Raw genomic sequence first — 23,308 nt, forward strand, 5'->3', positions numbered from 1 at the left:
TCCAAGACTCAAGAAAGGCTTAATAAGGGACCTAAAGCATGAAGGAGACCTAGAACTTCATGAAATTCTCAATCCCAAGAATGATCCTAAAATGAGCTAAAAATGACAATAAACTTCCTAGGAAGAGGTCGAAGAAATAGATGAGCAAGTTTTCAACTTTTTAACTCAAAAGAGTAGCTAAAATCAAGGAGATTCTGGATCTAAAGCTTCCCCCTTCAAGCTAGGTACCACCAACTTCAAGCTCTTCCAAAGAACACCAAGAAAACACTCTTCAAGCTCACACACACACTCAAATATGGGAGAGAAAGCATGAGACTAGGGTTTCTGGACAGGGGAGATGGGTAAGGAGGCCACCCAAAGGGTATAAGGCCTTTAAATAGGGTGCAACACCCTAAAAGTTAGGGTTTCTTAATCAGCCACCAACTCATTGAGTTTTCCCCAACAACTTGTTGAGTTGGTCTAAAAATCTACGCAGTCCAAAAACTTCCAACATGTTGAGTTAAGGCCATCAACTCGATAAGTTCCAAAAGGGAATTTGCCTTTTTAGGGGATGAATCTCATACCTGGAAGTCGGGACGTTACACGGAAAAACATTGAATGTTTTCAAAATGAAAAAAGAATATTGCTGAAAATGTTAGTATAAATAATAGTCTTATGTTTGATTAGTGTTCGAAAATGCAAATAATATTTTCGAAATCACATAATTGTTATTAGTGTTGGAAATTGCAAGAAATATTTGCAAGTGAGATTTGGAAAATACTTTCAAACATATTAATATTAACATGAAGAACACATAAAATAAAAGCAAGAAATACAAATTACTTAAAAACTGATTGTTATGAGCAATCATTAATCATCTATCTTTTTCCTATGAAGTTCTCGATAGTTGTATGAGAACTTGAGTTTTTCTCGTTGATCCAATCTTTTTTCATAATATCTGATGTGGGGTAGAACATCCTGAAGATGCGCTAGAACCTTCAAGGATGCATTCATAGTCTTCAGGATGTGTCCCCTTTTGGAGGATAGGCTCGTAGTCTTCTAGGATGTGTTACCTTACTGTTGATGTGTTTCTAGATGTATCACCTTGTAGAGGATGCGCTTCTAGTCTTTCAAGATGCGCTACCTTGTTGTTGATGTGTTACTAATGTTAGATGTACCCCTTTGGAGGAAGATGTGCCCCCTTGGATCAAGATATGCCCATTTTGTAGTTAAACGTGCCCTAATAGGATGTCAGGGAAAGCTAGGTACACTTATATATGCATGATAGGTAGTACAACACTCATTGTTTAGGTAAATTTCTATTTTGAACAAGAGTGGAATTTTTGTGCAAAATTAGTCCCACTGCTTCGTTATAAGGGTCGCATGTTTTTATACGTACATTGAGCCTATTCATGCATACGTTGGGCATATGCAAACCCTAATTTTTAGGCTTTGAGCACTATTTAAACATCCTTATCCCCTCAAAACCCTTTCCCTCATCATTCTCCATCTCCTAAATCATCCCTTGCAAACCCAAATCCATTATGTGAGCCTTTTTGAGCAAGAGAGTGTATTTTTGGTGTTCTTGAAGGAAGAAGAAGGAAGTGGAATCATCTTGGAAGCTTAAGGCAACCTAGATCCATAAGTATCTTACCCTTAAGCATCCTTGAAGGTATAAAGTTTGGAAATTGATGAATGTTGTCCTTGGATCTCTCTACTTCTTAGGTTTTTATGCTTTTTAGTCCCATAATCTTGGTGTTCATGAGTATGGCTTTACTCTAACCCATAAGAGTTATCATTTCATACATTTTTAGGTGCAAAGACCATTAAAATGTGATATTGGTCCTTTTATTCCCTAAATCCAAGAGTTATGATTTTTGGTTGAATACTAAGTTAAGGTTTTAGTTTTTGGACTACTTCTAGCCATGGAAAGTCATAAAAGGTGGAAACTTTATGACTTAGAATGATATTTTGGGTCTAGATCTGATTTTGGATGTGAAGTCTTTAAGGATTAAGCACTTAATTAGGAGGAGTTTGTCCAGACGAAGTACGTTAGGCGTACCAAGAGGTACGCTGCGCGTACTGGGCTAAGGCTCTGTTGGTTGGAAGGGTCGCAACTATGCCCAACGTAGTGACTCGGTACGCGGGGCATAATCAGTCTGCTCTGACTTCTCTTGAATTTTGACTTTCTGAATTTGACCTTTGACCAAGTTTGACTTCAGCCATTTTGGGTATTTTGAGTTTAAGGCCCTGTTCTTTGTGTAGGTGATTAGTAGAGGTAATACTCGGAGTAGTAATTTGTATAGTTATCTTTTCATACTGTAAGGTGAGTTTCCTCACTGTAATTGTGGATCAAAGGCATCAATGCCGACACAGTAGGTTATTTATCCTGGTTAGGATGTTGTTATGTTGTAGTGATCTGTTAAGATCTACATGATTATTTGTTTCTTGTTATATGTTTTATCTGTTGCATATACTGACATAGTGTGGTTGGGTTGTGTAACATCCAAAAATATGGTCCCAAAAATTTGATTTTCTTGTAATAAATAAAATAGTATTTTCAAATATCAATCATTAATTACAACAAAACCAATGTATCAAGTGTTAAGAAAATCAGAGTGAATGTCAAATGTGTAACTCCAATGGTGTGTCTGATGCAGTCAACTCAAGTTCTTCCCCTTGGAATCAGAAGTACCTAAAACAAAAACTAGAAACCGTAAGCACAAAGCCTAGTGAGTTCCCCAAAACTACCACATACCATACATACAATAAACTTATAGTGGGCCCCGCCTTGTCATCGGGTCCCGCCCGGCTTCGGACCCCGTCTGGCATCATGCCCCGCTCGGCATCGGGCCCCACTCAGTAATAGATCCGGCCCCCCAACATACGTATAACATATATAAAATAAACACATACACATGCAATAATCACATAGAGACATAGCATACAAATAGTCATCGTGGCCCGCTCGACATTGGACCTTAGCCAGGAAAACATATAAACACATACACATGCAAGAGTCACGAAAGACAACTAGCATACTAACATAGAATAAACATGGGCCAAAATTGGTGCCTTCGACCCGCTAAACCCACTGAGGAAACTCATCTCGAAAAGCTGAATCTCTCAGAAAGAAATCTCTAGCTGCTGCCTTGACGACTCCCGAGCTATTAGTGCAAAATAACATTCAATCAAGATCCAATAATCCATCTCAGGGAAAAATGACCATTTTACTCGTGGCCTAATTTGGTTAATGATTTACGCCCAAAACCATAACATAAAAGGTCAATCACTAGATAATCTTCCAAATCCCACTAGTGGCCCACTTATGGCCCAATTTTCCAAATTGCGCCCAAAATCCTCTAATGGGCTTTACCCTAAAGCCCAAACATAAACAAAGCCCAACACCTTATTTCATATGGTCCACTATAGCCCAAAGCAACAAGGTCCAAGAAAATGGCCCAAAGGAAGCCCACTGATGGATCAAATGTTGGGCATTCGTCACTAACCCACAAACCGCGAATCTCAGCCGAAATGTTGGGTGTTCCTCGACCCAATGTTGAGCGTTCGCACGCTGACTCCTAAAAACGAATATTAAGCACTTATTGCCTAAATCTAGACGACCAGAACCTAGATCCAAGTCTTAAAGAACATCTAGAATCATAAAGTCACTAACTTGGTGGCTTTGCATGCCCTAAAAGGTTCCAACTTCATGATATAGCATTCAACTTCTATAAAAAGGGCTTAATCCCATGCATGGGGCTTATACAACTCTAAAGATGCAAACTTTAAGAATCTAGAACTTTATAAATGCAAAGAGGAGCAACTCAAAGCCTTTGGAGTGGTCGCAAATGACAAGATCTCAACTATGAGGCCAAAAAGGGCTAAAGTCCATGAAGGCTTAGATCTAAACTTCTAATGAGCAAGTTTAGAGCTTTATACCTTAAATGAGTTGGAAATGGAGCAGAAAACCAAGATCTACAAGCTCCTACTTGAACCACCACCTTACACCAAACTTCTTTTCCTTGAATGAGCTTCAAACACACATAATGAACTCACAACACTCTTGGAGGCTCTAGGGTTTCGAGATTAGGGTTTGGGGCTATGGAGGTTGGAAATGAGGCCAACACCTAGGACTTAAAGTGTTTAAATAGGTCTTAAACCATAAAAATTAGGGTTTGAGCTCCACGCGTAAACGCCCTGCGTTCCCCAAGGGAACGCCCCGCATTTGAGCTACGCCTCCAAAAGTCCAATATTCGCAAGAATGGTCCCTCCTCCCCCACAAACTTGCAAAACAAGGCCAAAATGCAATAACTTAATATGTACAGGACCAAAATGAAATGTACCTAAATCGAGCGTTACAGGTTGAGGCAATACTGCTATGTGCAGAAGCCAACAAACTTGAGATCAAGCCATAGATAAGTTATGCGCTAGAAATGGCAAGCCAGACTTATGTTGTAGGCTCAGGAGCAATTGATACATGAGTTGTGGCCCAGAAAGGCAAACTAGACTCATGCTATAGGCTCAGGGATAATCCAGCATGCTTGTTGTGGACCCAGTATGCATGCTATTATATGGTTTTGTGGTGGTATTTTAGGGAACTCACAAAGATTTGGCTTACAGTTTAAGTGTTATGTTTCAGGTAATTTTGATGATCGGGGCAAGGCAAAGCATGATTGTACACATCCTTCGGTGTTATGTTTTGGAGATTTTGCAATGCCTTGATTGTGGGATATTTGTATTTGATACTTGGTTTTTGACTTAGGTTTTGATTGGAAAACATGATTTTACCAAAATTAAAAAATGAAAAATTTTTATTGTGATTTTTGGGATGTTACTAATAGACATGTACATTCCACAACGTGGAAGTCTCTATAAGCATCTACATGGCGTCATGGGAGTGATTTACATCATTTTAGGCCTAAGAATGGACAAGCCTAACCCATATGGGTTTTAGGTATGATCCTCAGTCTCTCTCTCTCTCTCTCTATATATATATATATATATATATATATATATATATATATATATATATATATATATATATGGATCCTTGTTGTAGTCTTTTAATGGTCTTGAAGTCTTGAATCATCATAGTGTACTTATAACTTTGTTTGAGCCTGTGAATAAATACTCCCTTATGCCTTCTAGACTAAGGTCACCTTGATCGAACCATGAAAAATAATTTTTATTTTGTGTGTTTTCGCACGCTTTCTCATTTATTCCATAATAATTGATATTAGAGTTCTTCTAATTCCTGACAATTTCGTTTTTTAATCATGTCTTATTCTCTTCAAATTGTTCAAGAATATATTTTGTTTCTCCGATTGTAGTGTGGGCGCCTGGAAAATCTTTTCAAATTTTGCTTTAGCATCCCTGACCATAGTCTTCATATCAAGGGGCATCCTCCAATATGCAATATGCAGGCTACAAAATTAAGGTGCTTAAGCTTGTGAATTTTAACCAATCAGACATTGTTTAGTATGGAGAAAGAAAGTATTCTAAGATGTTGGTGGGAAACATGAAGATAATTTAGTTTTTTATATGATTCCAGCCTTGTGCATAGTTTTATAGTTATATTACTCATTTTTGACAATTAGGCTTGGCTAAGTAAATGTAAATATTACAACTTTGCAATGTGAGTTGTCAGACGACCAAGGCCTCTTTGCGTTGTGAGATATTTATTTTATACTATAAAATTTTGGAGTCATCGAACACTGAAGATAAAATATGAGCTGCATTAGCTGATCAGATATGAAGTTGGCTGATCTGAAAAAGATGTTCCTATCAATTTTAAATTTATAAACCTAACTATCTTATCTACTAATACACTTATAGGCAGTGTACTTAGTCAGTTGATAGTATAGTAAACTAAGTTGGGTATCGAACACAAGGAACATAATTTAGTTAATAAAATAACTACTAAAAATTAATTTAAAAGCAATAACTAAGAAGGGGTTTTTATCTGATTTTGCATGTTCAGATTAACTTAAATATTCGATTAACTAAGCAAACACTTAAATAAGAACGAGTATTATCAAGATTATGAAGACACTTTCGTTTAGCTTTGAATCCCCCATTTTCCTGTGATTAGTGCTAAACATGGATTAACTTAGTTGGTTACAAATATAAATATTGTTAGAAGTCTTGATCCGATCACCTAATTTTTTCTCCAAATTATCCTCCCTAACAAATAAAGATCTTTTTGCCACATGTCACATTCTCATTTATTTTGCCACATGTAATTTTGTGGTTATTTTAAATTAATTTTTATTCCACTTTTCATGTTATGATTTTTTCATTTTATTAAATTCTAGATAGTATTTAAATGCAATAATAAATGCATATCAATTTCATCAATGAACTTTCCTTCTAATTTAAAAATTACTAAATTAAAGATTTATTAATTTTCTTTATTTATTTATCTAAATTATTTGTTTAAATTAAAAAAAAAGACTTTAATTTCTATAATTCAATATTTTCTCATTTTTCTTAGAAATTCAAACTTCTCAAATGTTTAGAATTTTGTAACTACTTTTTCCTTTAACTAAACTCATGTAATACATGGGTTTCCCACCTAGTTAACTACTATGTAATGATCTTACACAAGTAAACATAGAATTGATTATTAAATATAATCAAGCTATGTGAGAAATATTTATGATTATTATCTATAATTACGACAAATAACCAAACACAATTATGATCAAGTTATGAATGTAGATAAATTTATTACCTTTATTACCTAATCTAGGGTTTGGCAAATCCTATCTCTAGCAATTTAATTGTCATAAACTACAAGGTAATCAAGTTCATGCAATCAAAATGGTCATTCAAATACACTTAACTTGAATCAAAGCAATAAAGATTAGAACTTCAACATGTTAGGTAAAGATAAATTAAAACACAAGATTAAACCAACTTCATAAAATCCATGAAAAGCAAGAAACTAACTCATACTATTAGATTTCATTTACACTAAACGAAAGCCTAATGATTTAGCTGTTCAGGGGAGAAAATAAACACAACAACACATAATAAACAGACAAGATTAATCTATTGAAAACCGAATGTATTGTGTAATCTTCAAACTATTAATCTTTAATCTTCTTCTCTTTCCAAGGGTTGTTTTCACACTTTTCGGTCTCAGAAATCGACTGAAACCCTCAGAATATATCTCTCTCTCCTATTTTTCTTGTCAATATATCAAAGAATATATATAGTTTCGTAATATCGCTCCTCATGTCGTAAGATTATAGTGCTCACATCGAGAGTCCAGTAGGAATCCTTCTTTAGCAAGGAAACTTTTACTCTGCGTTGTAATCTGCAAGAACTTTTAATCCCATGACGTGAATGGTTAAGGCTCATGACATGAGCTTCTAATTTGCGCATACCATCGAGATCTTTCTTATCACCACACCGTGATACTCTGAAGCCACGTCGTGGGAAGTCTTCTTGCATGGTTTTTCTTCCTTTTAAGCTCCATTAAACTCCCGACTTCAACTCTAGTCCTTCCAGATTCCATATTTTTTCATTTTTGGTCCTTTTTCTTCAAGAGTGTCCTTTTTTGCTACAAAATGTAATTTAACTTAATAAGTACCATATATCTATGCATTTGACCAAAATATAGCTTAAATGTATTAAAATAATGCCTAAAATTATGTATAAATATGACAATATCAAAATACCCCGCACTTGTCTTTTGTTTTCCCTCAAGCAAAAGTTTATTTTTTTATTACATCACATAGAACCATGCCCGCAATATCACACAAAACAATCTAAATTGAACCCACTAATTATGTGTCACCTCCATGCATGTATTTGTGTCTAAAAATCCTAATTATCTACTAGTCCTAAATACTTACAATCCTCATAAACGTTTATCATATATTTTGAACAACATCCCTTTTATACATCCCTTCGAATCCATCCCCATAAATATTTCTTAATGTAAAGCTATTTTTGGTTAAATTCTCGAACATACATATGGAAAAATAGCCTAGAAAAAAATTACAATAATAATAACTTGGAAATTTCGCCTTATTCTTGAATTTCTTCATCCCGAGTCTTCAATGATTGGAACGGTTTTTTGAACTTTTCTTCATAATATTTCTTGATCTTCATAGTTTTGTAGGCCCTTATTCACTAAAACTTTTGCAACTTTTTTTTTTCTTTTCTATTTTTTTCATAACTCACTTATTTCACTCAAAACTAAAAATACTAAAAAAAACATATGTTTAAGCAAGGGAACTTAACTTCAAACTTTATTTTTTAAAGGTATTAGTCTAAAGTGCAATGACTACATAAGTATTCCTAGATACATTTCTAGTACACGATGCTGAACATATTATGTCATTGAAACTACACAAGGTTGCATGTTTGTCCCACGATTTCAATAAAACTAGGAAGCCACAAATACACTATAACATATTGGCTCAACTGAATGTTAGGGTTCTTATCGAATCATCCCACATAATACTAGCAAACTAGCCTAAAATGAAATAATATAAAATTTTAAAAAGACTATATTTATTAGACTATTTTTGCAAGCCTATTAATTTTTAAAAATTCTAGCATTTTTTTCTAAATTACTTTTATGCTTGATTATCCTGTTTTGACCCCCTACCTCACACTTATTTCATAAGATGCCCTTATTGTATGCATAAAACAATCAATGGAATAAAAATCAATAAAAAGGAGACCCTAGGGTAGTAGTGGCGGGATCGAAATCTGATCATTGGTGGGAAAGCGTGAAACATCTTGAATATGTTGTTGGAATTGGACTTTTGCTACTACTTGTGAATAAGTCGAATGAAATGTAAACCAAAGACTTGCATCTTCAAAAAGGTGTGGTGCAAGAAATTTCAAAATAAGACTTTGTGCTTCAATCATAACGTGGGAAAGCATACACCATGTTGTCAAGTCGAAAGAAAGAGCAAAATAACGATCTTTGAAGCCTCACATCGTGAGAATAGTGAAGTCACGACATGAGTATAAATGAAATGAATTTTGAATTGTGACAAAGTATACCTCACGACGTGAATGTTAAAGCTCACGTCATGAGAACAGGGGGATGGCATATTTCATTTCATCAATAATTCTTTTTTGCTTGTGAAATTCAATTAGCCTCTTAACTGATTAAGCCTTATTTATAGACCTTTAATATTTTTGCAACCCTCTCTTCCTTCGCACACAAATTCCACCCCTTACTTATAAGAAATTTTTGTCTTCGATTTTTATCTCTAACTCTCACAACTTCTTCTCTTTCGATATTTTAACGATTCTACGAAAATAAAACAAACATCTTCGTTGCAACAAGAGAACAAACATACTACCATTCGGTTACATGTATTAAAAACAAACCAAACAAATTAAAACAAAATCAAAACACACAAAAAATAAACCAAAAATAAAAAACTAAATAAAACTCAAATAAAAATTAAAAAGGATAACTGATCATTTTTCATCTTCATCTCCTTGTGCTCCACTTGAACCGAGCCCAAAGTTAGGCGATGCCCATATCTTTTCCCAATTTGGAATATAGGGAGCTTGTGGTGACATGTTGGGTTGTCGCTCGATATGCTAATGTGAATAAATTCCGTCAATGGATTGGTTTTGGTAATGCAAGACACCTCAAATGTCGTCTAAATAATACCCAACCCGACTTTAGAATGGGTAGGTTGGTACTCCTCCAATTGGCATGTCTAGTTGTTGTGGTTGTCCTCTCGTACCTTTTCCTTTGACATTTCTACATCCCCTTTGTCTCAGTGGTTCCTTCGCATTCCTATTTCTTTCACCTCATCATCGGATGGCATCCCCCAAAATCCTGCTAAATTTACTATCACACTCATCGACTCCAAATAACTCAAAGTAAGATCACTTTCCTCAGTGCATGTCAAAGTGCGAGTCACCCTTGGAACAACCACATTATAATATTTTGCCAACCGGGTAACAAAATGTACACCCGCGATTGGACTTCCTGATCTTGAACTAACTGCCTTCCCCCCCCCCCCCCCAAATATTGAGCAAGGAAATAGGGGATGTTGCAGCAAACTTTGGGGTACTATAGTGCTCCACATGAAAATTAAATTGAGATTTGTTGCTTTTTCCCCATGTTTCTTGTGATTAATTGAAAATTTAACGATGCGATGGATGAGGCGGTGGATAGCGGACCAAATATGACTTTTTTGAGATACTCCTGAGTTGAATGCTCCATTTTATATCATCATCCAAAACCCATAACCATTTACTCCCGGTGAGTAATCTTGTGTAGCCAACCTTAAGAATATGTTAAAAGGAGGATACATATGATCTTGTTCCTCATATAATCCCATCCTCCATACTAACTCGGCTAGACTGAACTCTCGATATTGGCCGCCAAGACGGAACATGATTGCACCCATGAAATGTGGGTCCACCGTATTTGCTTTAGATGACACGGTTTATAAGAATTCATCACATAATTCCTTGTGCACGGGTTCTTTGATTGAGAATAAATTCCTCCAACCGTTGCATGTTATTGAAACACCATTTTCTTCAAATGTTTTTGTAAGGTACGGGTTCAACCTTTCCAAGATTCCAATCTCATTCAATTTTTCCTAGTCAAGGGTTAGTGAGACTGCGAATTCTCGATTATAAATCCATCCTAATGATTGGTGTAGCTATTAAAAATTTCTCATGGAATATCGTACGGGAACTCGTAAATTGGGTGAAGATTGGACAAATCACCTTGGTACTGTGTAGTATCCTTTATAGGACCTATTTGATGTTATGAAGAGTGAGGAACATGAAATAGAGAAGGAGAAGACATAACTGGCTCGAAAAATTCAAGTGAGGGACCAAGGGTGCGTGCTCGATCGAACTCATGGCGTAAGTGGGTTTTGAATAATGAAAGTCAAATGTTTTGTAATAGATAAAAGAAGTGGCCCCCTTTTGATTCTCACGTTATGAGTCTTATCCTCATGTCGTGAGCTTTAAAACACAAAATATGATCGGTACTTTGTTTATTCCCAACGTCGTGATTGTTTACTCACACGTCGTTGGTACTGATTAACTGACAAAAACCATATATATATATATATATATATATATATATATATATATATATGTAAAATTTTACCACTCACAATTTGAACCGCAGACTTGACTTTTTAAATAGATGATGAATTAATTACTTATCCTAAAAATCAAATAATGCAAAACTAATTAATCAAAAAAGGAAATGAAAATGTAAACCGAGCTCGGGTTGCCTCTCGAGAAGCGCTTATTTTTATGGAGTCGTGAGTCAGACTCCTTCTCGCTCTACATTTTTACGGGTAGGAGTGTAATCTCCCTCTTCTCCTTTTGCTCCTTCCGCTGTCTTTTTTTAAGCATGAACTCGCCTTATGTATGCTTTCTTTGAATTTTTTTCTTTGTTTGGTTATTGTAAGCATCGAGTTTTCTTTTGAATCCTTGGGATTTTTCATCATTTGAGCTTTTCTCTTTATCTTCAGTGGGTTTTTTCTTATCTAACTCCATATCATCAAGCTTCCTCTCCTTGCTTTATGTATCCTCTTCTTCATCACTTGAACTAAAATCTTCAGTTTCACTTATCTCCTCATTTTGAACTTTTGGTGTAGTAAAGGCAAAGACTTCGAAAATCATTAAAATCGAGGCTCTTGGTTTAGTGAGCTTAACTTCTTCTTTTAAATTGGGCTTTTCCGTTATTTGGACTTCTTCTTCCATTAAAATTTTCAACTCTTCTAGCTCATTGTCCTCATCTATGAAGAATACTTCATCTTATGACTTAGAAGTCTCGAATCCTTTATGAACCCTGAATGCTATTTCTTCTTTACCCACTCTCAAATTGAGCTTAGAATCTTGAATATCAACCAAGGATCTCGTGGTATTAAGTATTGGGCTTCCAAGGATAATGGGTACATCCTCATCCTCTTTCATGTCTATAACCACAAAATTAGTTGGAAAAACAAAATTTTCAATTTTAAAAAATTAATTTTTTACAATTCCTCGAGGTTAAGTCACTGAATGATTCGCCATATGGATTCCCATTCTTGTGGTCCTCATAATGGAAGTTCAAGCTTTTGATAAAAAAATATGACATTAAGCTAATGCTAGCTCCAAAATCGTCTAAATCAAACGTTTTCGTGGAATTTTCAAATTCACATGGTAATGGAAGGTGTCCTGGATTTCCTATTTTTCTTGGTATTCCTTCCAAGATAACCACTGAACATTGTTCATTAATAACAATCTTGGATGTCTTCTTTAATTGTTGGCGAGTGTCGAGAAGATTTTGAAGGAATTTCACATATTCGGGCATTTAGCCAATGATTCAATAAATGGGGTGTTAATTTGAATTCGCTTCACTTGATTGATGAACCTCTTATGCTCTTGATCCAATAGATGTGCCCTTGCTCGAGAATTGCGACAACCAGCAAGCTTTTGGTCAAGTCAAAGTTGAGTCAAGGTCAACAAGTCATCTTGGGCAACTCAACTAGTGTGATATGTTAGGGATTTCCTTATGTTTACTAATGTACAACTATAAATCGTAATGCAAAGTAACACTTGAAAGTCCCAAATGTTCAAAATTTAAAACCCTAATCTGAGTTAGGGAAGTAACAACTCTATAAAGTACTATTAAGTACCCTTCGGGGGTGTATAACTCTTAAAATGGAACCTAAATAAGTCTAAAGTCCTTACTCTAAGAAGAAAAACATTAATAAGGGCTCCCGACAAAGTCTCTCTCAATCTCTCCCACTATATATATCTCTCTCTCTCTCTCCCCCAAATCTCTCCAAGAATATGGAATTTCTCCCAAATCTCTCCAAGTATGTGAAATCTCTCCCAAATCTCTCTAAGAATATGAAATCTCTCCCAAATCTCTCCAATAATATGAAATCTCTCATAAATCTCTCTAAGAATATGAAATCTCTCCAAGTATGTGAAATCTCTCCTAAATCTCTCCAAGTATGTGAAGTCTCTCCCAAATCTCTCCAAGTATGTGAAATCTCTCCCAAATCCCCCTATGCACCTTCCTCAGTCAAAAACAGCCCGAAACCGGAGAAGAAAACCCAAAAGGACCCTCTTTGTCCTGAACCCTCTTGGTCCTGAACCTCTTAGTCCGGAACCCTTCTGATCCGGACACCCTCTTGGTCCGGAATACCTTCTAAGGAACCAAGAGGAGTGCATCTTCGGAATTCCCCCCTTGTTCGGACCTTCTCGCATGACTCCGGAAGACCTTGCTTAGGGCTGCTTCGGAAACGTCTGGACTCGCTTCGGAAATATCAGTCGCTTCGCACCTTCGGCCCGGACGGCTGACCTCGCAAGAACTTCAGAATCCGAGAAGGTGCTCCGGAACCGAGAAGAGCCTTCCGGAAGTTCCTGTATGCTTCAAAAATTTGTTTCTTACTCCGGACCTCACATTTTGACTCAGGATTTCTACCATTTTCGGATTTTTACATCATTTTAAGGCATTTTGACGCCGGAAATCACACCAAACTCATATTTTTCCTATCTTAGACCCCTTAAACCACTATTTTATGCCAAAATTTATTTATTATTAGCATATTTACATAAATTATAACCCAAGGTTTTAAGGAGATTCTAAGAAAATAACGAGGTTTGACTTTATGATGTGATGGTAGTTCCTCATTTCCCATGCAAATCCCAAATAAACACACATTATCCATAAGAAAATAAGCTTTACCCACCAACTTTCCATGCAAATGTCAAGTCACTCCTTATCTCTCCATCTAGAATATGTAAACTCTTCCCCCCCCCCCTTTATTGCACATCTCACTCCTCACTTTTCACTTCCATAAAACTCTCAAGAAATACTCTAACTCCTTCAAGCACCAAGTTCATCTCTTCAAGGGAAATTCCCATAATTCTTGGGTGAGTATTTTATCCTCTTTAAAACAATTATTCTTCACATTATTCTAAGATTTCATTATATTTACACATAAAAATTATTCTTAGAATACTCTAGAGATTTAAGAATCTTTCAAGTTTGGAGCTTGGAAACTTCCTCATCACTCTTCAAATCACCCAACAAACAAACCAAGGTGAGCTTCATACCCCACCTTTTTCTAAGTTTTTATTGTTTTTGGGGGAGAATACAAGTCAAATCTTCTCTAAATCCTTGGATAATTGCATGTATTTGTATGTTTAGTATGTATGTTGAGATGTTATTATATTATAACAAAATTTTCATGAACGTGAGTTCACAGATTATATGAAAATCTTAGAAATGTTTACAAAACCACCATATAGAGAATATTTTATGTACAAGAAGAGCCTCCCAAGGTTTTGAATGTGTACATTCATACCCCCTTACTTCATATCTCTATATGTAAAGATAAAAATTTGTTGAAATACACTTATAGGATGACACAATTGCTAGAATCTTCAGTGTTTGAGACTTTATGCCCATCAATGATTATTTTTGCAAACTATTAGGGGGTATTCCATAAATAGTTGACATTAGTATTTGCGGCAAGAAAATATGCAAATAGAGTGGTTATAATAAAAAATTTTGTATGTCATAAAGTTTTTGTCATAAACTCACACAAGTCAAAGTTATATATATAAATCACAACTTGGTATTTTCCGATAATTTGAGTCGTACATAGTCTTTTATAAAGAAAAAGGGGCTGTTCGCCGGCTTTGATAATATTTGGGTCATTTTGATAAATATTTCAAAGCGGATTAATTCCAATAAACGAAACGAACAAAACGAAATATCTAGTTACAACTACAACTATTATTATTATTTATTTAGTAAATAATGATTTTCACGATTTTCTCAAAGATCAGTTAGTATTCTAGTTAGACAAAATCTTCATAGTACATATATTAATACAATATTGTACACTTTAAGTCCTGTAAGAGTTATAACTAGCGTCTCCTGGAGGGAGAACGAGAATTTGTGTATAGATCTATACGGGGTTAATACCCCGCACGTTCGCTGTTCGCTACAGCTAGACCGGCCAGTCTAGGGTGACAAATGTCTTGAACAAAACTGACGCCTGAAGAACGTCATAATAGGCACTCCGTCATGTTAGTATGGTTATAACGACTCACTAGAATATATCAGAAATCTATATATATATATATATATATATATATATATATATATATATATATATATATATATATATATATATATATATATATATATATATATATATATATAGATTTCACCTTTGGTTTACAATCAGCTCTATTTTGATTTCCTCAAATGAGGCCTTTTTCACACAAGTGTTAGTGTTTTTTTAAAGCTACTATTTTTATACATCAAAAAATATAGGATTTTCCGGAGGAAACGATTTTATACGATTTCGATAATGACGAACTAAGACATACATGCAACTATACTCGTTTTGAAACAAGACTTACAACTATCTTGATAAGAAAATAATGGATTTTCTGGATTTCTAAACTATCATCGAAGTTTTACACGAAAATGCTTATGAACTCACCAATATATTTTATGTTGACGCTTTTCAAACGACTTGTATTCTTAGGAAATCAATAAGCAGGTTATGGATTGCAGACTCAAGCTTATTTTGCTGTATTTTGTGAAATTTGCTTACTAATATTTCTTTTGTGTACACTTGAAAACATAAACATGATGTAAAACAATGTAAGCTTGTATTATTGACGTATGATGTATGGGTTTGCTATGTTTCAATTATATACAATTGTTATGATACTGCATAGTGACGTCACCCGCCTCCGGACATTTCTGTTGTTCTGGTCCGGGGGTGTGACAAGAAGGAAAGGTAACGTATGCTGATACGGCTAAACAAAAGAAATATTTTTCTGATTTATTAGGCCCATGACGTGAGTGGTATCTGCTTACATCGTGAGAATTGGGAACTAATTTGCTCTTTTTCTTTGATCTTCATCTTATTTAGCTATGGATCTAGCTAATTCGAGGCTACATTATGGATCATTAGAGCCTTAGAATGAGGGTCTTCTTCAGTGGTTATGTCCATGACATGTGGTTGCGGTTTGGGATTGGGATTTTGGGTGGTAATCTTTTGTTAACGAGTTTAGTCAATTTCCCGAGTTGATTGTCGATGTTTTTAATGGAAGCTTGTTGGTTTATAATTGTAACGTCAGTAGCATCATGTTTTTTCTTAGAAGCTTCCGTAAACCTATTAAGCATTGACTCAAAGTCAGGTTTCTTCTCCGATGGTGGTTACTTATTTTGGTAGAAGCCTCATTCGATTTGCAAATACTTTTCTTCTTTTTTCTTCTAGTATTCATCGTAAGACAACCATTCTGTAACACCAGTCAAAATAGGTCAAAAACAATCACATGTGATTATGCCAATCATGTAATGTGATTTTTTTAAACTAGTAACGTGATAAACTTACTATGTAATTCATGTTAAAGTATGAATTTTCATACATGTTTTATGATACAACTCAAAGTATACGTCCATACGATTCCAAAAATATAGAGAACGTCTAAATCTGACTTCGCATGAAGAAGTTATGATAAACCGAACACTATAAATCTCTATAATACAAGGAATTTAAAATAGCCTTAGAATTAGCTATTGGGGTCTAAAAGAGAGTTGTAGTGCTCGTAAATACCTACGCTTGGATATAAAGAACGTAAAAAACGGAGTTCGTATGCAAAAGTTACCACCTTCCGAAGTTACAGCTGTCTGAGAGCACGACACGTATCAGAAACCCTAATCTGACTGGACTCACGACGTGAGCCTAAAAACTCACGACGTGAGGAGTCAAACCACCTCATTTTCCATATAGAAGTCTACGGAACGATAACCCAAAAGCTCACGACGTGAGCTAGGTTTTCTCACGACGTGAGGACGCTGCAGGACATGAATCAGGGCTAGAAAACACGCGTTAAAGCTACGAGATGACTCTTGCCATAGCTCACGACGTGAATCTATCATTCTCACGTCGTGAGAGGCCAAAAATCAGCCTATAAATAGCAATTCCAGCCTCCTTTCTCCTTACACCATTTCTTTTCTCTCTTTCTCTCTCTCTCATTTGCTGAAGCCGTTTCGCTTCCCGAGCCCCGACGACCTCGTACCGTTGACCATTTCTGCTTAGGTTACATAAAATCACGCTATTAAGGTGAGTTTCATGGCCCCACTTTCTAATATTTTCGGGGGAAAACACATGCTAAATATTGTATATACGTTACTATTATGTCTATATTAGTATCAACGTAGATAGTTATTTAACCGGGATATAGTTATTCTAAATATAATATTTTGAATATATACAACTATTATCAACTTGTTAGCATGTTATTATACTAATGTGGATCTTGAGTTATAATTAGGATTCTATATATATGTTGTGTACGATATAGTTCCGAAGTTATATTCGAAAGATCTATATGTTAATTTATAAAGTATGTTGTTATTATTGGTTTTATGTCAAGATAAAACCTGGTTTTACTTCAAGTTATAGTTGTTATACTGCCTAAGTGTTATGAAATTAGGAGTACTATTTAAAAGCATAGTCTAGTAACTTAGGGTTTTAGACATGAAAATGCTTTTGTTGTTAGAACTATAGAATGTCGTCAAAGTCTACATGAGCTATTATATTCATCATCTAAGATTTGGGGATCTTAGTGAAAGTCCTCTGACCTGTATTTGTTAATCACGTGTGAGCATGACAACCCTACCCGTGGTTTCTAGCTCCTTCCCAATGGTATTCGGGTGACGAACTTGCCTAATTTACTACCTTCCGACGTCGATAAAGCGTGCGGAAACTACTACAAGGTGTGATCCTTGTAGTACCGCAAGGTGTAATCCTTGTACTACAGCAAGGTGTAATCCTTGTACCACGGAAATGTGTGATCCTTGTAATAATAATAAGACATATAAAACTAAGTCATACAGTCGCAGTTACAGACTCATGGTAGCAACTTGTTAGAAACATTATACTTCGTCATTATACAAGTATTAATGTTAAGTATAAGTTTCCCCCTACTTATACCCCAGGTACTACTTGTATATTAAGTAGATAATTATACCTAACACACATACTCGTATAGAATTAAATAGATTTATACGTAGTGGTTTTACTCGTATAGAATTAAAATAGATTTATACGTAGCGGTTTTACTCATATAGAATTGAAATAAGATTTATACGTAACAACTTAGTTTGTATGGAATTGCAAACATTTATATTTATAATATATGAGACTTATAGGTATATATTTATTTGGTAAGTAAACCATTATACCTAGGATATATATACTAAACGTTGGAAACTGAAAATAATACTTTCAAAACTATACTTTTGAACTTGGAAAATGTGTTATTTTTATATGGAGTCAAAACCTGTGGACTCACCAACTTTATATTGACGTATTTTTAAATGCATGTGTTTTCAGGAAGTTGATAACTATGATACGAGAAATGATGTTACACTGCCCGGTGTTTCTGCCGACGGCCGGTGTGTGACACATTCTTTCTTGGGCTTCCTCCAATCTTTATTAAATCGGTCACCACTTGTGTATCATACTTGCGCTTTTTAGTTTCCATTTTCATCAAAATCGCAATATTTCATTAAGTGTGATCCACTACAATTGTCACACCCTACTTGTATGTCATGAATCGACTGACCCATCTTTGTAATCCTTCGATCCATATTCTTCCATTTCCCTAAAACCATTGCAAAGCTCTCACTTCCTCCATCTCCACTTCCTTTACCATTTGTAACATCCTCTCGTGGGTTATAGTATCCTCTAGAGTCCTTGAAAATCAAGGAGTTGCCTTGTTGTCACATTAACCACATCATAGACTATGGAAACTTCTTGTTGCACATTTAAGTCATGCTGAGGGCAATTTATAAGCAATCCCTTATATCTTTCCCAAGCTTCATATAAGGACTCTCCAATTTCTTGTTGGAAATTCGCTATCTTCTTTTTGAGTTTGGCTACCTTTGAAGGGGGAATTTCTCAACGAATGCTTCACCATATTTAACTGGAAGCATCCTCTGTAAAACCGCTTCTCTTGAAACATTCGGAACATTGAAATAGTTTGTAATGTCGAATAATTCATTGATATGCCTAAAGGCATCTTCATAATCTTTCCTGGAAAATGATATGTCTTTTAGCCTTGCAAGAATGTGGCCTTTAAGTTCAAAGTTAGTTGCAGATGGTATTGCAGGTGGGATAAGACCCGGACCGTTGTCGTTACGCATCCACTTCTTATACACTTCCATCATCATCTACGCTATGTTACCTCGATTTTTATTTTGTCTTCTGAATCGTCTCAGTTTCTGGTTCATGCCCAATACCTTTCTTGTTAGGAGTTTTCTCAAAACTTTCGAAACCTTTGTCTGACTAAAAACTTCTAATTGTTTCGTCAACCTTTTTATCCTTCTTCTGGTGGAAAAGCAGATTGTGGATCTTCGAATGGTGGTATGATAGGAAGCTGTGATCCCCTGGTCATATATTACTGAAACAAAAAATATATAAAAACGAACTAAAAAGCAAAATAAATAAAAACTAAAAAAGCAGGACTCACGTCGTGAGAGGTAAAGCTCATGTCGTGAGAATTGTAAAAACAGAAAAATTTATTAAATGTCGAAAATTACCTTTTTGTGGTTTTAACACAACAAAAAGAATCGATTAACTTACAGAAATTAAATTAACAACTGAAATCATTGTTCCCAGACAAAATCACCAAAAACTTGATGCGCAAAAGATATACCTATCAATTTTAGATTTATAAACCAAACTAACTTATCTACTAATAAACTTATAGGCAATGTACCTAGTCAGTTTATAATATAGTAAAGTAAGTTGGGTATCGAACACAAGGAACATAATTTAGCTAATAAAATAACTACTAAAAATTAATCTAAAAACATTAACTAAGAAGGGGTTTTTATTAGATTTTGCATGTTCAAATTAACTTAACTATTTGATTAACTAAGAAAACACTTAACTAAGAACGATTGTTGTCAAGGTTATGAAGATACTTTCGTTTAGCTTTGAATCCCCTTTTTTCCAATGATTAGTTTCTAAACATGGATTAAGTCAGTTGGTTACATATATAAATATTATTAGAAGTCTTGATCCGATATCCTAATGTTTTCACCGATTCATTAACTACTATGTAATGATCTTACACAAGTAAACACATAATTGATTATTAAAGATAATCGAGCTATGTGAGAAATATATAGGATTATTATATATGATCAAGACAAATAACCAAACACAATTATGATTAAGTTATGCTCTTAACACAAATAAAGTATTACCTTTCTTACCTAATCCAAGATTTGGCAAATCCTAGCTCTAGTAATTTAATTATCATAAACTACTAGGTAATCAAGTTCATGCAATCAAAATGGTCATTCAAATACACTTAACTTGAATCAAAGCAATATAGATTATAACTTCAACATGTTAGGTAAAGATAAATTAAAACACAAGCTTAAACCAACTTCATAAAATTCATGAAAAGCAAGAAACTAACACATATTATTAGGGTTCATTTACACTAAACGACATCCTAATGATTTAGCTGTTCATGGGAGAAAATAAACACAAAAACACATAAGAAACATACATGATTAATCTAATGAAAACCGAATGTAACGTGTAATCTTCAAACTCTTAATCTTTAATCTTCTTCTCTTTCCAACGGTTGTTTTCGCACTTTTCGGTCTCTGAAATCGATTGAAACCCTCAAAATATATCTCTCTCCTCTTTTTCTTGTCAATATATCAAAGAATATATATAGTTTCCTAATATCGCTCCTCATGTCATGAGATTATAGTGCTCATGTCAAGAGTCCAGTAGAAATCCCTCTTTAGATAGGAAACTTGTACTCTACATTGTATTCTTCAAAAACTTTTAATCTAATGATGTGAATAGTTAAGGCTCACGACATGAGCTTCTAATTTGCACATATCATCGAGATCTTTCTTATCACCACGCTGTGATACTTTGAAGCCACGTCGTGGGAAGTCTTCTTGCATGAATTTTCTTCCTTTTAAGCTCCATTAAACTCCCGGCTTCAACTCTAGTCCTTCTAGATTCCATATTTTTTCATTTTTGGTCCTTTTTCTTCAAGAGTGTCCTTTTTTGCTACAAAATGTAATTTAACTTAATAAGTACCATATATCTATGCATTTGACCAAAATACAACTCAAAATGTATTAAAATAATGCCTAAAATTATGTATAAATATGACAATGTCAAAACAATCTAAATTGAACCCACATAGAACCATGCCCGCAATATCACACAAAACAATCTAAATTGAACCCACTAATTATGTGTCACCTCCATGCATGTATTTGTGTCTAAATCATGATTACCTACTAGTCCTATATACGTACAATCCTCATAAACGTTTATCATATATTTTGAACAACATTCCTTTTATACATCCCTCCGAATCCATCCCCATAAATATTTCTTGATCTTCATAGTTTTGTAGGCCCTTATTCACTAAAACTTTTGCATCTTTTTTTTTCTTTTTTTTTTTTCATAACTCACTTATTTCAATCAAAACTAAAAATACTAAAAAAAACATATGTTTAAGCAAGGGAACTTAACTTCAGACTTTATTTTTCTTAAAGGTATTAGTCTAAAGTGCAATGACTACATAAGCTTTCCTAGATACATTTCTAGTACACGATGCTGAACATATTATGTCATTGAAACTACACAAGGTTGCATTTTTGTCCCACGATTTCAATAAAACTAGGAAGCAACAAATACACTATAACATATTGGCTCAACTAAATGTTAGGGTTCTTATCGAATCATCCCACATAATACTAGCAAACTAGCTTAAAATGAAATAATATAAAATTTTAAATGACTATATTTATTAGACTATTTTTGCAAACCTATTAATTTTTTAAAATTCTAGCGATTTTTCTAAATTACTTTTATGGTTGCTTATCCTTTTTTGACCCCCTACCTCACACTTATTTCATACAATGTCCTTATTGTATGCATAAACCAATCAATGTAATAAAAATCAATAAAAGGGAGAAAAATGAACATACTCCCCTAGGGTAGTAGTGGCGGGATCAAAATCTGTTCATTGGTGGGAATGCTTGAAACATCTTGAATATGTTGTTGGAACTGGACTTTTGCTACTACTTGTGAATGAGTCGAATGAAATGTAAACCAAAGACATGCATCTTTGAAAAGGTATGGAGCAAGAAACTTCAAAATAAAACTTTGTGCTTTAATCATAACAGGGGAAAGCATACGTCACGTTGTCAAGCCGAAAGATAGAGCAAAAACAATGATCTTTGAAACCTCACGTTGTGAGAATAGTGAAGTCACGACATGTGTATAAGAGAATTGAATTATGAATCGTGACAAAATGTGCCTCATGACATGAATGCTAAAGCTCACGTCGTGAGAATTGGGCGATGACATATTGCATTTCTACTAATAAACTTATAGGCAGTGTACCTAGTCAGTTTATAATATAGTAAAGTAAGTTGGGTATCGAAAACAGGGAACATAATTTAGCTAATCAAATAACTACTAAAAATTAATCTAAAAACATTAACTAAGATGGGGTTTTTATTAGATTTTGCATGTTCAGATTAACTTAACTATCCCATTAACTAAGCAAACACTTAACTAAGAATGATTGTTATCAAGATTATGAAGAAACTTTCGTTTAGCTTTGAATCACCTTTTTTCCTATGATTAGTTTCTAAAAATGGATTAAGTTAGTTGGTTACAAATATAAATATTATTAGAAGTCATGATCCGATCTCCTAATGTTTTCACCGATTCATTAACTACTATGTAATGATCTTACACAAGTAAATACATAATTGATTATTAAAGATAATCGAGCTATGTGAGAAATATATAGGATTGTTATCTATGATCAAGACAAATAACCAAACACAATTATGATGAAGTTATGCTCTTAACACAAATAAAGTTATTACCTTTGTTACCTAATCTAAGATTTGAAAAATCCTAGCTCTAGCAATTTAATTATCATAAACTACTAGGTAATCAAGTTCATGCAATCAAAATGGTCATTCAAATACACTTAACTTGAATCAAAGCAATATAGATTAGAACTTCAACATGTTAGGTAAAGATAAATTAAAACACAAGCTTAAACCAACTTCATAAAATTCATGAAAAGCAAGAAACTAACACATATTATTAGGGTTCATTTACACTAAACGACATCCTAATGATTTAGCTGTTCATGGGAGAAAATAAACACAAAAACAAATAAGAAACATACATGATTAATCTAATGAAAACCGAATGTAAGATGTAATCTTCAAACTCTTAATCTTTAATCTTCTTCTCTTTCCAAC

The 23,308-nt window shown here is 34.4% G+C and overlaps 1 non-coding gene across 1 annotated transcript; it reads left to right on the plus strand.

Annotated features, from left to right (window-relative positions):
• Window positions 1–18,801: 18,801 nt before the first annotated feature.
• On the plus strand, window positions 18,802–18,908 carry LOC111897291 (small nucleolar RNA R71). The gene has a single exon (XR_002852178.1). It is a non-coding gene; the product is annotated as a small nucleolar RNA R71 (small nucleolar RNA).
• Window positions 18,909–23,308: the final 4,400 nt, after the last annotated feature.

The sequence above is a fragment of the Lactuca sativa genome, chromosome 5 (assembly GCF_002870075.4).
Source record: "Lactuca sativa cultivar Salinas chromosome 5, Lsat_Salinas_v11, whole genome shotgun sequence".
NCBI lineage: Eukaryota > Viridiplantae > Streptophyta > Magnoliopsida > Asterales > Asteraceae > Lactuca > Lactuca sativa.